Source organism: Pogona vitticeps, chromosome ZW-PAR (assembly GCF_051106095.1).
Source record: "Pogona vitticeps strain Pit_001003342236 chromosome ZW-PAR, PviZW2.1, whole genome shotgun sequence".
Classification (NCBI taxonomy): domain Eukaryota; kingdom Metazoa; phylum Chordata; class Lepidosauria; order Squamata; family Agamidae; genus Pogona; species Pogona vitticeps.
This window is the reverse complement of record NC_135800.1, coordinates 9,186,413-9,203,478: the sequence shown is the minus strand read 5'-3', so window position 1 is coordinate 9,203,478 and position 17,066 is coordinate 9,186,413.

The following is a 17,066-nucleotide window of genomic DNA, read 5'->3' as shown; positions in this document are numbered from 1 at the left end:
GTTTTGCAGTTTGATTTGAATGCAGAGCACGAACTGGACTGGGTGGCGCATGCATAGCTTCTGCCTTTTTCTTTGAAAAAAGAAATAAAAATAAAGGCACCCAATACATAGATCTCTGAAGCTAACAATATGGACTTTGGAGGTTTAACAACAACAACAACAATAATTGTGTGCCATCAAGAGTAGACCACTGGTCTAGATGGGTGGGGTACAAATCTAATAAAATAAAATAAAATAAAATAAATCAACCAACCAACCAACCAACCAACCAACCAATCAATAATGAATCAACCACCCACCCACCCACCCACCCACCCAACCAATCAATCAATCAATCAATCAATCAATCAATCAATCAATCAATCAATCAATCAATCAATCAATCAATCAATCAATCAATCAATCAATCAATTCTGACTTCTGGTGACCCTTTTTCAGGGCTTTCCAAGTAGAGAAAACTGAGAAATTATTTCCCATTTTCTTCCTCTGGGAGTGTCCTGGGTCCACGGTGCAGCTGGCCCAAGGCCACCCAGGCTGGCTCTTCTCCATGGAGGCATTGTGTGGAATCAAACTCCCAGCCTCCGGCTTCACAACCAGAAGCTTAAGCCACTGGGCTATCCAACCTAGGTTGAACTTCCACTTGAGTGTCTTCCATGTCTCCAAATTTTGTGAGCATCCGTGGAGAAAGAAAAGTTAGAGCCGTATTGGTTTTCCAAAACAACGAGAGGAACCTCCAAATCTACTGAGAGCTGGGTCGGAAGCTGAACCAGGCAGGCACCCCAAAATCCCAGCTTTGCTTTCCTCAGTATTTCCACCTGGGTAATGGGAAGAAATACCCAGAGGCGACAGAGAATCGGAGCACCAAAGAGTATCCGGTCGTCCGAGGAGGTCATCTTGATTGAAACATTGGGCAGATCTTCCTCCCAGCAAAATATATATATATATAAGCTGCAAGGAGTATCAGCATGACAGCCCAGGAGAGAACTTCATTCGTACGGCTGCGGGCGCCCTCGCCAAGTCCCGCAATATGGAACCGTTCGGCTTTTTGATGAATGTTGTCATTAGTGTTTGCGGCACTTAGGGACCTCCATTTATCCTGAGCGACAGTGATTTATGTTCAGGGTGGGTGCTCAGGTAGGGGGAAAAAAAGGTGGGGAAGAAGAAAAAGAAGAAGAAGGGGAGAGATCGAGCGACCAACCAACAGAATTTTAGTGACTTTTTTTTAGAAAACAAAAATAAAAGCCACACAAATAATTCAGAGGAAAACAAGAGCTTTGAAGGAAAGCGTCTACCTTCCTGTTTAGAAAACACACCCCATCGATTGCTTAAAAAAAATTAAACTAAATCGATCAATAAATAAACAGCGGTGCTTTCTTGCAATCTATATTACAGGAGAGTAGTTCCTGGCTTTCGACCATGAATCATTTCTTAAAAACTTAGTTACCCTTGTGATTTCATTGGTCAAAAAGTTACTCTTTCCCTCTTTGTTTCTGGGAGGTAATGAAAGCCGTTACTTCACATAGTTTGAAAATCAGCAACACTTGAATATGTTCCTTTCAGCCGCGGGAGGTATAACAAGAACCAGCATTTCTGCCTTCGGTCATGAGCGGTTTCTCTTCACTAGTTAGTGAGGCCACACCCCTAAAACTAGAAGAGTAACTAAAAAGTTAACAGTTAATTTGAAAAAGGGAGTAAAGTTACCATTCATCAAATTGTATAATCATAATATAACTGATATATATATGTTGTAGCTTTCATTAGGCATCCTTCAGTCTCGAGAGACTATGGTAACATACTCTGAATAGAGGTCTTGGAACAACATTTAGTGGGGCTGAGGAGGCCAATTTGAGAGTGACCATCCCTTCCACACTGAAGACAAATCCAGTCTGTAGCCTGTCCAGCTCCTTGATTTTGCTGCTTTTGTGACTTCCTCTTTGCCTTGGCCTGCTGGACAAGGGTCTCTTCAAATTGGGAGAGGCCATGATGCAATGCCTGCCTCCAGGCTGAATGCTCAGAGGTCAAGGTTTCCCATCTCTTGAGGTCCATTCCTAAGGCCTTCAGATCCCTCTTGCAGATATCCTTGTATCTCAGCTGGGGTCTCCCTCTGGGGCGATTTCCCTGCACTAATTCTCCATCCAGGAGATCTTTTGGAACCCGACCATCAGCCATTCTCACAACATGCCCGAGCCAAAGTAGACCTCGCTGTTTCAGTAATATATACATGCTAAAAATTCCAGCTCTTTCTAGGACTACTCTATTTGGAACTTTTCCTGCCAGGGGATACCAAAAATGCGTCGGAGGCAATGCATATGGAAGGTGTTCAGCTTCCTCTCCTGCCATGCACAAAGGGTCCAGGGCTCATTGCAGTACAGGAGTGTGCTCTTTATTATTGGGGAAAAGGAATGAATCCCAAGTATCTAGATAGTGAGCTGGTTGTATAGCTCAGAGAGTTCCCCACTGTGTGCTTCCTGTGAGTAGAGCCAGCCTGGGTAGCCTTGGGCAAACTGCCCAGTTCCAGGTTTCCCTTAGAAGAAGGGAATGGGAAAACCACTTCTGAGTATCCTGTACCTTAAAAAGTCCTGGAAAACCAAAAACTGACTTGAAAGTATGTACTAATCATTATTAACCAGTTAGCTGGAAGGAGGTGGATTCATTTGACTCTGAAGTTAATGTCAAGGCTGTAACTTTTGCAAGATGTGAGCAGGGTTGTGGAAGAAGAGGATTTTCTGGACATCCCTAATTCGAAAGGCCACCAGAAGCCAGAAGCGCCTTGACTGAGGCATAGCAACCACAATATTTGCTGAGACAAGGTGCCTCCAAAGTTTGCACCAGGCCATTGTGGAAACTGGGAGATGAAGGGGAGAAGGGTCACCCTATGTTGGAATTAACCTAATGGCACACAACAACAGCACAACAGGTTTTGGATATAAAGATCTCAAGGAACCTGGACTGGAGAGAGAAAGAGAGAGAAACAGCTTGTACAGTGGTGCCTCGCTTCACGATGTTAATTCGTTCTGAAAAAATCGCTGCTAAACGAAAACATCACTAAGCGAAATAAAAAGCCCATAGAAATGCATTAAAACGCGATTAATGCGTTCCTATGGGCTTAAAACTCACCTTTAAGCGAAGATCCTCCATAGCGCCACCATTTTCGGTGTCTCTAAAGCAAGGAATCTGTTCCAAAAAAGAGCAGGCGGCCATTTTGTTTACCCAATGGCCATTTTGAAACCGCCGATCAGCTGTGCGAAAATGGGGGCTTTGCGATGATCGCTTCCCTGCGATCATCGCAAAGCAAAAATACCTCATAGGGACCATTGCAAAGCAATCGCTTTTGCTATTGCAAAAAATGCGTCGCAAAGGGATTTCATCGCTAAACAGAGCGATCGCTATGCAAGGCACCACTGTATTAGGACCATGCCAAGATCCATTTGTAGTATCCAGCTTTAAAGTTCATCTGTGTTCCCTCCCAGGCATATTGTCCTCAAACTCCATTACTGGACCAACTGGCCTGTAACAGAATGAATGTAACACTGAGGATTTCTGTGCAATGAAAATGATGAAGGGGAGCATCATCCATCACAGTCAAGATTAAGACAGAAAGTATTGGACTGTTGTATAGAACTGTCACGGTTTTCAAGTAGTGACCTTGCTCCTCCACCATGGAGTTGCTTACCTTTCTCTCCTTCCCATATGTTGGCCAGACTCCTCTTGGTATTCACGAAAGGTCTGCATCACTTGTCATGGGTAATTGTGGCTAATTGACAAAGTGTTTGGGTGGTGCAATTGGAGGTGTGACTCAGATGCACCTCAGCACCTTGTTAATTAGTCACAGACTACCATGACAAGTTATACAAAGAATACATGGGCATTAATAGGATTCTAGCCTTTAAGGGTTGCCTTTGTAGATAAGAAACCCAGGGAGTGACAGCCAGAATCTTGTTAGCTAGATCCACTCAAGCAAAGGTCTGTTCAAGGATGGGCAGGATCTGTTCTCCATCAACCCAGAGTGCAGAACATGTCGTAATGGGTTCAAGCTCCAGGAAGCCAAATTTAGGCTGGATATTGGGGAAAAAACTTCTTAACAGTGCCGTATGACAAATGGGTGGTCAGTGCTCCAAAGCTGGAGACCTTTAGGAGAATATTGGACAGCCATCTGTTTGACCTGCTTTGATTTAGATTCCTGCCTTGAGCTGGGGGTTGGACTCGATGACCCTTCCAACTTCGTTGTTCTACGATTCTATGTGTGATGGGGATTTTTCAGAGCTTGGACAAGGAGATACACTATCATTCTTTCTATTAACTGGAGCCCTATTGGAAACAACAGTGGGATTTTTTTTTATTTGCAGCCTCTCTCCCTGGATTGGAGGGCAGGTTGGGGGCTAAGGAGAAAGTGGCAATCCTGGTGCAAGTAAAGCTTCCAAGACAAGGAGGAATAAAGGAGGCAGGATGCACATTGACATCTCACCCTCTCTCTTTGCTCTGAGAGGTCCTTGGAGCCGAGACACAGTGGATTTCCAATATCATCACCATGCTGCTTCACAAGCCTGGGGAAATGGAGCACTCTCCATGAAAATTAGCCTCATTGGCAGAGGCATGGCAGAAGGAGGACCCTCAGGTGACACCCGTGGCAGATATTCTACAGGTAGAGCTTTTTGCTCCACTCATGGTGAACGGGATCCCACCCACGAAGTTCTTATGGGTTAGGGTTGGCTCTCCTACAGCTTTGGAGACTGATCTCTATGGTTTTCTGCTTTTTAAAGATGCTGTCTCGTCCCTTCCCTCTGTCTGTACATGCTCTTTCCAACTGGATGCTGGTTAAGCATCGCTCTGCTTCCAGCGACTCCAGTTGAGTGATGGGGACAGAATGGGGAAAAATGTGAGGCGCCCGCTGAAATGTGTCTTCTCATTTTGCATCCCGGTGTATATGAAAGGGATGCAGAAACCCAATTAGTCACCTCTGAACCAGGCCCGTCTTATCTCCAGGAATGCATGCAATGTGTCGATTCCCTCCCTCTCCCTCTCAACCCATCCATTCTCAGCACCTTCCTCTCACTTGCTCAGCATTTCTTGCTGCAAGGAACAGGTGGGGGAGATGGTGCAGGAGGGCTGAAGGCGTCCCAGATGCCTGCTGATATCCGGAAAAAACCCACAGCACCTTCAGCCCTCTTGGTGTCCTCAACGTTATCCTTTGTTTCATGTTGGCTGAGGAAAGGGAGGAGAATAATCTTGGATTGTACCCTGGAGATGATGCTTTTCTTTTTTTTTCTTTTCCTCCTCTAAGGACTGTTTATGAATTATTAGCTTCACCGAGAGAGGCAACTTCAGGGACCCCCATGGATCAGGGCTTTGTACCCACAAAGAGGGACAGTCAGCCATGGTCTATCAATTAAGATGGGCACTAATCATTAAAAAGTAGACCCAACAAGATTCTGTTTGCATAAAAACACATATGCTAGCAAATGAATGAATGAATGAATGAATGAATGAATGAATGAATGAATGAATGAATGAATGAAAACACACATTGGGAGGATGCACCAGGATCATTTCTTAACTGGTTTCAGTGTCTGCTTTTTCTATCTGTGTTGCAGACTCATCCATCCATCCATCCATCCATCCATCCATCCATCCATCCATCCATCCATCCATCCTTCCTTCCTTCCTTCCTTCCTTCCTTCCTTCCTTCCTTCCTTCCTTCCTTCCTTCCTTCCTTCCTTCCTTCCTTCCTTCCTTCCTTCCTTCCTTCCTTCCTTGGCTCCTCCTGCTACCACTTCTCTCTTCCCCTTCAGAGACCTTTCCTCTCTTTCTGCTACCCCACTCTCTTCTCTTCTCTTCTCTTCTCTTCTCTTCTCTTCTCTTCTCTTCTCTTCTCTCTCTCTCCCATTTGTTTTTTTCCACAAGCTGAAGGACTCTGCCAAACAGTAGGGTGGGCCTTGCATGTCCTTGCATGTCTGAGTTTTCCAGAATCTTCTGCTCTGGTCATGAATGGACTAAGCAACAGCGGACATATGATCTCATACCTCCTCCTGACTAATCAAAGTAGCCAGTTATAGGTTGGGAAAAGCAGTTAGATTTTTCCATTAGCAAATCAGAATTTAAGCCACATCGTGTTCTGCTCCCCTGCGTGACTTCCTTTTTAAATTGATTTGGAGATACCTTGAATTTCTAAAGATTATTTCAATGTGGTTTTTTTCCTTCATCTTTCCCTGCTTCACCTTCTCTCCCTTGTAGTTTCATCTTACTATTATCCTTATCTGGACAGGCCTATTATTTGCTTTGATCTTCTGAGGACATCTAATCTCTAACAACGCCTTGCATTTGATTCAACATGGATAGAACACATCAGTGTGAGCTCCCATCTTTTTCCCCCCTTTTTCTTTCTTTCTTTTTTTTAAATATGCTCTATATTTCGAAGTCACAACTATAAACTCCCGGGACCTTTTCCTTTCCATTAACCTTATTTACACCTTTTGCAGATAGCGCGTCAGGCCTGCAAAACAAGAAAGAAAGGAGATCAGAAGGACTTTAAGGGATGAAAGAAGAGAGGAATGAAGGAAGTGAAAGGTGGGAGGGGGGAAGGTTGGTCCAGTCAAAGCTTTGGCTGTCTCCCAAAGAGGAGCCTGAGATGCTACTTTATGGCCGATTAAACAATAATGTCGAAGCAGAACTTGGAGGTAGAGAGATTTTCCACAGAGCAAACCTCTCCCACTGGTAACGTTCCACATTTCCTTATCTGTTCATCTTCTGCAATGACTCAGAGATACATATTCATTTTATTGTGTGAACATGGTTAGGGTCAGTTTGTTTAGCACAATCTGCTTTGAGTCCTGTTCCGCACAACCCACAAATACCCAGTGCAATTGGCTAAGAGCTTCTCATGGCTTTGATCCTCTTCAAGGTGAGTTTCATGGGAGCTGAAGCCCGACACACCTTGAAGAAAACTTGCCGGGGAAAGGAGTAATTAAAGAGTGAACCTGGACCCCCTCCCCCCCCCCGTGAAAAGATATGGAAACACGAACAATCTCTTTCTAATGTCTGGAGGAAGGCTGAGCACAGGCTGCTAATTCAATCTGGAGGTCTACTTGAGGATTTGACATGGACCCCAATTTGCTCTCCGGGGCAAACTCTACTCCAAGGGATGTGGTGGCGCTGCGGGTTAAACCGCAGAAGCCTCTGTGCTGCAAGGTCAGAAGACCAGCCGTCGTAAGATCGAATCCACGCGATGGAGGGAGCTCCCGTCGCTCGTCCCAGCTCCTGCCAACCTAGCCTTTCAAAAGCATGTAAATGCGAGTAGATAAATAGGTACCACCACGGTGGGAAGGTCACGGTGATCCGTGTCTAGTTGTGCTGGCCACATGACCACGGATACTGTCTTCGGACAAACGCTGGCTCTATGGCTTGGAGACAAGGATGAGCACTGCCCCTAGAGTCAGACACGACTGGACTCAATGTCAAGGGGAACCTTTACCTAAACTCTACTCCATCCAATTTGATTTGTGACCCAGACTAAAATGACTTCTTAGGGACCAGAACCTCTTACACATGGCTCCAGTTCCCCCTACCAATCCTTGCCACTGGCTATGCCAACTGTTGTTTACAACGTCACCTGCCCTTGGCTCAAACTCCACCCACCATCGGTTCCAGCTCTACCTGCTATGGACTGCACTGCAAGTAACACTGGATCCGGATGTACCTACCAGTAGCTTCCTTTCCATTAACATAAAGTATTCCCCAGGGCTGTGCTGCGTGCCAGCTCCTGGCAGATCCAGAGAATTCCCTAGCTGGTTACATTGATTTACTATCTTTCCTTCCATGCTTCCAAGGTCCTTGGATCTCCTTCCCAAATTATCTGCACAACACATTTAATTTGGGAGATTGGTTGGGCCAAGGAAGTGGGCATGTCCATCTTGGCATCACCCAAAAGCCACGAATCCTGTTCCAACATTGGAACCACTGCATTACGATTTCCCTCCATTGCATCTCGATGTATCTAATGAAATAGATCGCCCTTCCCAAAAGTGTATGCTGTGACAAATCAATTGCATATTAACACGCTCTGCTTTGTTTTTCCTGAAAATCCTATCTATGCTGGAGAGTCTGGAGAGGCAACAAGAGGTGTGTTCCTTCTGAACTATTGACCTTCTTCCACCTTCTAGTCTTTCTCACGGAGACCCAACAGTTGAACACCCAAACATGTTGCAAAATCCAGCGTGACTGAATCCAGGCATTCTCCTTTCATTTCTTCACCCCAGCAGCTGCAACAGCTGCGAGGAAGCTCGAGAGGAGTAAATCTGCCATTTGGAAAAGACGCTTCGAGCGAAGAGCCCTTCTGTTTTCTTCGTGGACCAGGAAGAAGAAAGAGACGGAGAGGAGCGCAGGCGTCAGGAGAAGAAATGAGATTAGATATGTCAATGGGCCTCTTATTGGTGTTGGGGAAGAAACATGCTCTCCAGACTTCCCTGCAGCCTCAGAAGTTTATTCACTGGTCCAGAACACCTGGAAATGAAATTTAAAGAATGTAACATGAAAGAAAGCTGTGTGGGAACAAATGGAAACAGGATTTCTGAGTTTTGAGGGAATAAACACAGAAAGATTGTTCCATGCATTTATTTCTTATTTCCATTTATATGCTGTTCTTCTGTGCCATGACAGCCCAGCTATCTTCATCATTTATTTATTTATTTATTTATTTATTTATTTATTTATTTATTTATTTATTTATTTATTTATTTATTTATCTATCTATCTATCTATCTATCTATCTATCTATCTATCTATCTATCTATCTATCTATCTATCTATCTATCTATCTATCTATCTATCTATCTATCTATCTATCTATCTCGTATTCATTCTTTCTTTCTTTTTTCTTTCTTTCTATCTGTTCCATATTCTTTCTTTCTTTCTTTCTTTCTTTTTATCTATCTATCTATCTATCTATCTATCTATCTATCTATCTATCTATCTATCTATCTATCTATCTATCTATCTATCTATCTATCTATCTATCTATCTATCTATCTATCTATCTATCTATCTATCTATCTATCTATCTATCTATCTATCTATCTATTACCACTCACATCATTGTCTCCATCTCCTCTTCTCCTCCCTGTTCTTCTTCCTTCCCCTTTTTCTATTTCTCCTTCACCTTCTCCTCAACCACCACCGCCTCCTTATCTTCTAACACTAGCTGCACTACCATCATCAACCACCATCACAACCTCCTCTTCCTCCTCCTCCTGCTCCATGGCATTCCTTCTGTGCTGAAAATAAATGGCGGGAGCAGGAAGCATGCTGGGTTGGCCTCTTCCTGAGTATGGAGTTGCATGTCCCATCAGATCCTGTTTACTTGGGAACAACTCACAAAGATAGCCACCACCACCAACAACAACACCATCCAAGGGTGCCATGTAACCACCACTATGTTATTTCTTTCTAGGTGAAGAGAGGAATCGCACTATGCACTTTCTTTAAGGAATGTTATGTATGATAGATTATGATTCTTTAAACACAGGGTAGGAAGCATAGAAACCTGCCCAGGCTCTCTAACTTAGTAGGGTCAGCACTAACTGGCAGCCACAGGTCTTCCGTGTTTGAGGTAGAATCCTGCCCTAGCCCTAGCTGAAGAAGCCTGGGATTGAACAGAGGGCTTTCTTCCTCTGGGCTACGGACCCTTTCTAGCTACACCTCAAAGAGCAGAGCCTAATAGCAAATAAGTCAAGAGTTCACTGAGATTTACTTCTGAGTAAGCCTACTCAGAATACACCCTGAGCGGCGGAAAGAAAACATGCAGAGAGGGGTTGGACCATAGAAGAACAAGAGAAGAGGCGCCCCTGGCATGAGAACAGAGGAAGGTTAAATTCGTATCGATCCACATGAGGAAAACATAGTCTCATTGCTTTTTCTCCCTGCTTTACAGATGATCCCTGAATCAAATATAAAGAGGCCATTTCAAAGCTGGGCTCTGGAAAGATGCTGCAGATAAACAGCTGTTTGCTGACACCGAAGGTGCCAAAGTGATTTTTGATGACAAAAGCTGAGCTGGAGGAATGGAGAATGCTGAACAGGAGAAAAAATGGGGAGGGAGGTGATGGGGGATGCAGAAACCAAGGACATGCCGTTCCATTAAAAGCTCAGCTGAAAGCCAAAGAATGCACACACAAAGGGATAGAAAAGAGGGAGGGGGGGAATCAGAGGTTCCCTGCTGGACCAGACAGTAATCTGTCTAACTCAGCATTTTAACTTCTGTCCGTGAGCAGAGAGACACCTCAGCGAAAGTCCGAAACAGGGCTTGATAGAATTTTGGAGTAATCAGAAGCTAAATATGCCCATATGTCTCCACCTGTCCTTGAATAGGCTCAGAGGGCAGATATTTATGTACATTGAATAGAAAGAATGATGCTTATGAGAGCCCGCTCTACTGCCCAGGCTGTAGAATGTGCCGCCAAGAGAAGTCTGGGTCAGCCCTTTCTCCCTCGTCTTTCCTTCTGCTGGCAGGCAAATCCAGAGTTTTGACAACTGTGCTGGATTGATGCCATGGTGGAAAGCCACCACTACGTGTTTCAGTATGTACATGTCATAAAGGAGGTTGAAGCAGTGGACTAAAGCAATGGTTCCAAACTTTGGGTCCCCAGGTGTTCTTGGACTAAAACTTCCCAAAGCCTTCACTGTTAGCTGTGCTGGCCAGCATTTCTGGGAGTTGTAGTCCAAGGATATCAGGGGATCCAAGTTTGGGAACCACTGGGATAAAGGATAGATAACAGAGCAAGAAAAGGAGAAAAAGACATTTCACTGAAAGCAGAATGGGGAACCGAGGATATTTTAGTCCAGTGATTCTGAAACTCAGGTCTCCAGATGTTCTTGGACTACAGCTCCCAGAAATCCTGGCCTGCACAGTTAGCAGTGAAGGCTTCTGGGAGTTTTAGTCCAGGAACATATGGATACAATCCACTGTTCCAGTCCAAACCCATACCAGTTGGGCTGTACTCATATTCCATCATACCCAATACACCTATGCTCATCTTGCCAAGCCCTGATATATGGTTCTACAGAAGTCCATTCACAAGTGACCTCTTGTTCAGTCTCCACAAGCACAAACTGTTTTTGGTGAGAGAAATCTCCAGTTTGAACAGGGTCGAGTCCACCTTCCTGCATGGCTGCATCAGATATTGTTATTGTCCTCAAACTCTCTAGACAGCATCTTCAGAACTTAATTTGCTTTTGATTGATTTCTTGAAACTTGAAACACTTCTAAACTAATTTTCAGTATATTACTCTTGTCAACTCTTAAAGATTTTGTCAGGAGGAATTTGCTGAACAGACACAGTAATTTCACTGCTTCTTGTGGCATCTCATCCACCCCCAAAAGAGAAATAGTGGTTGGAAAAAGGAGAGATCAAGGGGGAGCACGGGGGATTATTATATCCACTGTTATTAGAATATAAGTTCAATCATTTGTCTGTTATTTATGGGACGTTTGGAGTCATTTCACTAGAATAGCAAGGCAGCTGGTTTGGAACTATCATTGCAATAGAATAAAGACTCCCCCCCCCCAGATGTGGACAATTCAGTCACTGTGTTTCTATTTGGGCCATAAAATGAAATTCAAGATCTTCAGCCACCATAGTCGAAATCAGTGGTTTAAACTAGTGGTTCTTAACCTTTGTTACTCGGATGCTTTCGAACTGCAGCTCCCAGAAACCCCAGTCAGGACAGCTGGTGGTGAAGGCTTCTGGGAGTTGCAGTCCAAAACTCCTGAGTAACCTAAGGTTAAGAACCAGTGGTTTAAACAACCCAGAATGATCAATTTAACTCAGTGCAGTTTTGGAAATAACATCCTGTAACCAACCCAACCCAGCTTCAAGCTGCCTTGGTCTTTAAGCAAACAAATAAAGGGGTGTCATGCATAGACAAATTCACATGGGATGGTTGGAAAGAGGTTTATAATAATTTCATGACGTTTGTCTTGGCCTCATCCCAAGTATTGTAATAGTTGATGCCATGTAGGCAAGACCAGAACTTAAGAAGCTGTTGTGCGTGAAGATGTTAGCGTAGACAATTTCTAAGAACAACGCAGAAGCCAACCTTCCAAATAATATTTTAGTGGCCCAATATGGCCCAATTCGAATGTGATTTTCAAAAGCACAGCCCGCACAGGTCAATTTCATTTGTTAAAAAGATTTTTCCTCAGAAAGCTATAAAATATTGGGGTACTTCTAAACTGAAATGAAGGGGGTTTGCAGGGAAAGGGTCGGTGACTTGGATTTCCTGGAGATGTGGGATTATTTCAGGTTGTTGGCCTGAACTTTACAGGAAATATCTAAGGTTCTGAATCCTATTTAGCCCAAAGACCTTCAGGACCGTGGAGAGCTCCTTTACATTTCAGAGTGAAAATGGTGTCTGCGAAAACAGAGTCACCAAGCCCCCAAATAGTGGTGACCATTTTAGACCAGATGACTCAGTGACCTGACTTGGAGTCACAGCTAAAATATACCCTGAGATATGGGGCTAGATCAGTGGATCTTGGGTCCCCAGATGTTCTTGGACTAAAACTCCCAGAAGCCTCCACCACAAGCTATTCTGGCCAGGATTTCTGGAAGTTGTAGGCCAGCTGGAGACCAAAGCTTGGGAACCCCTGGGTTACACAGGCATATCCAAACATTTTTCATGTGTTCTTCACAGGCGAAGTGGTGGAGATACTTCTTTTTATCATGAAACATGCAACAAGAGGTCCTTTCCCAACAGATATTTTGTTTGGCATTATGTATATCAGCCACGTTCCTTGCCAGGTCCCCTCCTCGTCACTCCAGCTTGCCGCTGAGATTCTTGGGACCTTCTCTTTTTCTCCTCCCACCCAATCTGGTTGCTCACCATTTGCTGGCTGGCATTCGGGAAAGAGCCTGCATCTCCCTGGCCCCTCCGAGACAGCACCATTAAAAGTCCATCACCGGAGCGGCTAGACAGGAATAACAGTCAGGTTATAAAACACATCTCCCTCACAGATAAAAATGAGCAATGGGGAGAACAGGAGCACCTTGCGAAGCTCATGCGCCTGGGTTGCCGTTAGGCAAGACGGCATCCCCCACAGTGAGGAGAACTTGGCTTGATGGAGTGTTTAATGAAGGCGACCTTTTGGCAATGTTTCTTAGCCCCAGACATCTGCGTTTATCCATTGCCAGCTACTTCTTTGGATTATTTATTTCCTTCTCACTTCCTCCTGTAGCACACGCTCTCTGAAGAGACTCAGCGTTAAGCCCTCCCTCTTTCTTGGCTAGTGCTTGATTTAATACTACCAAGACTCTCTCTCTCTATTAAGCTTTACAGCTGTTAAGTCTCAATCTGCTTAGAAGATGGTTTATCCAGGGCCGGCCCTACTACAGGGCAAGAGGATGCAGCTCTCTGAGGTGGCCAGTTTTGAGCACCACAAAAGGGCTGCAAATATTTACTTACGTTTCTTATTATAGCAACTTTAGTTCAGGAAGGCGAAGATTTGCTTGTAGGATAGCCTTCCATCCATGCCATCTATCTTGGCCAGCCTCACATGTCCTACATCCGGACTTGGGGTTGGGGGTGGGTCAGCTCTGCCTCAGGCAGCATGAAGTCTTGGTTGCAACTTATCCTGTTTTTACTCCCAACGCAGCCTTTTAAGACTTGAATTATTATTCAACTCAGGCTTCTTATTCAGCTCCAGGAAAGTATTCCAAAGAAGCAAATTCAGGATTTGAAGATGCCAGCCACAGAGACTGGCGAAACGTTAGGAAAAACAACCTTCAGAACATGGCCAAAGAGCCCGAAAACCCCACAACAACCATTAGATCCTGGCCGTGAAAGCCTTCGTGAATACATTAAATTCAGGATTGGTGGAGTGACCAATGTGAAGGAAAGCATGAAGGATGATGGATGTAGCAAGGGCTGCTTGAAAATTGAACCGAGTTTTCCAGAAGGTGGTGGATATGCCCACCTTGCAGCTACTTTTAAGAAGCATGGATAGATGAATGGGTTGAATCCATCACTGAACAGTAGTAGGATGATGATCTGGGTCTCAAGCATCTTCCTCCCTGTGTTTACCTATGGAGGGTTTCAGTATGCCATTTTGTTCAATTGTCTTAGACACAACTTGCTAAGCTCATTTTTTTTTTTTTACATTTGTAAATAGCTATCATGGCCTCAGTGTGGTGTAGTGGACAGAGTGATGGATTAGGATTCTGGAGAACAGGGTTCAATCCCCACTTGGCCATGGGGAAGTGGAACTGGCAAAAACACTCCTTAAATATCTCACTTACCTTGGAAGTCCTATTATGTTTGCTCTAAGTTGATAGCACAGAACATCCACCCACATCATGACCTTGTCCAGACCATAATAGTCTTCAGATGCTGGAAGGGGAAAAAACTAAAGGGAATACTTATTAAAATGTTTTCCTTGACATAATGTTGATTTCTTTAGAGACGGGTGGCTCAGCAATTAATCAGACTTGTGAAAGAAGACCGTGTTTACCTTCCAGTCACCAATCACAAAGTGGAAGATTGTAACTGCAAGACATGTTGATGACAAAAGCCAGAAGTTGGGGCAAATAGATGTCTCTCACTATTTAGCACCACACCGGTGCCAGGGAGGGAGGGAGGAAGGAAGAGAAAGCAAAATAAAATAAAAGGTGATAAATATATATCTGAACTTAAAATTACCACTTCATCTTGTGGTCTTCGGCGAATGGTAGACAACATGGGGTGAGGAAACTGGGAGGCATGAAAGTGCAGTTATTTAGACTAGTGCCATCAGCGCTACAGTGATTTACTCACAGCTCTTCTTAAGAAAGAAAATTATCCATGATGATGGGCTCTTAACCTTTGCAAGTTGGTCGAGAAACTCCTGCCTGTTCTGTAAATGAACAGGCTTGAGAATTGGCGACCTCCAACAATGGGGTCCTCCATCGTCACGGACCTCTTGCCTCCTCTACCGGCTGTCGATTCCCTCCTTTTGGGTGACTGATATTGAAATGAAATGGTTCAGAGATCAATGCAAAATGGGATAATGGAAGAGAGTCCTGTATGAATGAACAATGACATTTATAAGGAGCTTGGGATGGAGGGACCTGGCAGGTGGGTAACGAACACACATAAGAGAGTACTTTACTGAGTAGTTTTGACCTTTATAACAATACATTTAATGGTCTCTATTAGCTCTGATTGTGTGGTTTTCTTTTCCTCTCCGTTCCTGAGCAAAGAGAAGTTCAATACAGATTTTTTGCCATGAGTCTATATTATTTATCCATTACGTTTCTCTCCTGGCTTTCCTCCAATAATTTTAAGGTGTTCTCTACTTTGTATCTCCCTTTCATATCTTCTCAACTACCCCGTCAGATGGGTCTAGCAGAGAATGGATGACCAGGTTAAAACCACCCAGAGAGTTTCATGGTTTGCTGAAGGATTGCGACGTAGACCTCAAAACAAGAAAAAACAGAGGAAACTGGAAAAACAGAAGATGGAAGGTTCTTCTGCTTCACCCTAGAGCAGTGATGCCCAATCTTCGCTCCCCAGATGTTCTTGGATGAAAACTCCCAGAAGCCTTCACCACTAGGCATGCTGCTGGGGATTTCTGGGAATTGTAGTCCAAGAACATCTGAGGATTCAAAGTTGGGAAGCATTCTGGTATTGAGCTAGGAAGAGATTAGAATATGGTCGTGTATTCTAAGTGGATATAGACAAGGACCATTTTTTTCAAGGTCTACTCCATTGGGACGACAGTCCAAAACAGGTCTGATAAAAAAAACCATGATCTGGGACTCTGAAGTTGTCCTTCCTCTTCCTTGAGCAGCACCTGGAGAGTAGGCCACCTGCCCACACTGACATGGGGGGCCACCTCACTCTTCAGACTGTTTTCTTCTGATGCTCCTCCCCACTGGCCACACTTTCCTTTCTTATAGCACTAGCATCCTGCAAGACAGATATTGTTGTTTTGTTGTTGTTTAGTCATTAAGTCATGTCCAACTCCTCGTGACCCCATGGGCCAGAGCACGCCAGGCCCTCCTGTCTTCCACTGCCTCCTTTAGTTGGGTCAAATTCATACTGGTAGCTTCGATGACACTGTCCATCCATCTCGTCCTCTGACCTCAATATTTGGCAGATCGCCTCCTCCCACCCAGATCTACCCGAGTCACCCGACATAGCCAGCAGGGACGGCTGAGGGGACTGACGCCGAGGGAGGCCCGGAAGGAGAAAACAAGAAACCGGGCCTTCTCGGCAGTTGCCCCTCGGCTGTGGAACACACTTCCCACTGAAATTCGGCTGGCACCCTCGCTGGGTGTGTTCAAAAACCAACTAAAAACATGGTTATTCAGACAGGCCTTCCCCCCAGTCACCTAAGTTCCTTCCCCCTTTTTTCTGGTTCTTAATGTTGCCATCTTGGATAATATTAATTATAATAATTGCATTATGTTAATTATTTTTCTACATTGTTTTAATGTGTTTTGATTTTTGTAAGCCGCCCCGAGTAGACGTTGTCTAGAGGGGCGGGGTAGAAATTGAATAAATAAATAAATAAATAAATAAATAAATAAATAAATAAATAAATAAATAAATAAATAAATAAATAAATAAATGACATCCCCTTCTCCTCTTGCCTTCACACTTTCCCAACATCAGGGTCTTTTCCAGGGAGTCTTCTCTTCTCATGAGATGGCCAAAGGATTGGAGCCTCAGCTTCAGGATCTGTCCTTCCAGGGAGCACTTGGGGTTGATTTCCTTCAGAATGGATAGGTTTGTTCTCCTTGCAGTCGAGGGGACTCTCAAGAGTCTCTTCCAGCACCACAATTCAAAAGCATCAATTCTTCGGCACTCAGCCTTCTTTATGGTCCAGCTCTCACTTCCATTCATCGCTACTGGGAAAACCATAGCTTTGATTATGTGGACTTTTTTCGGCAAGGTGATGTCTCTGCTTTCTAAGATGCTGTCTAGGTTTGTCATCGCTTTCCACCCAAGAAGCAGGCATCTTTTAATTTCATGGCTGCTGTCACCATCTGCAGTGATCATGGAGCCCAGGAAACTAATATCTCTCACTGCCTCCATAT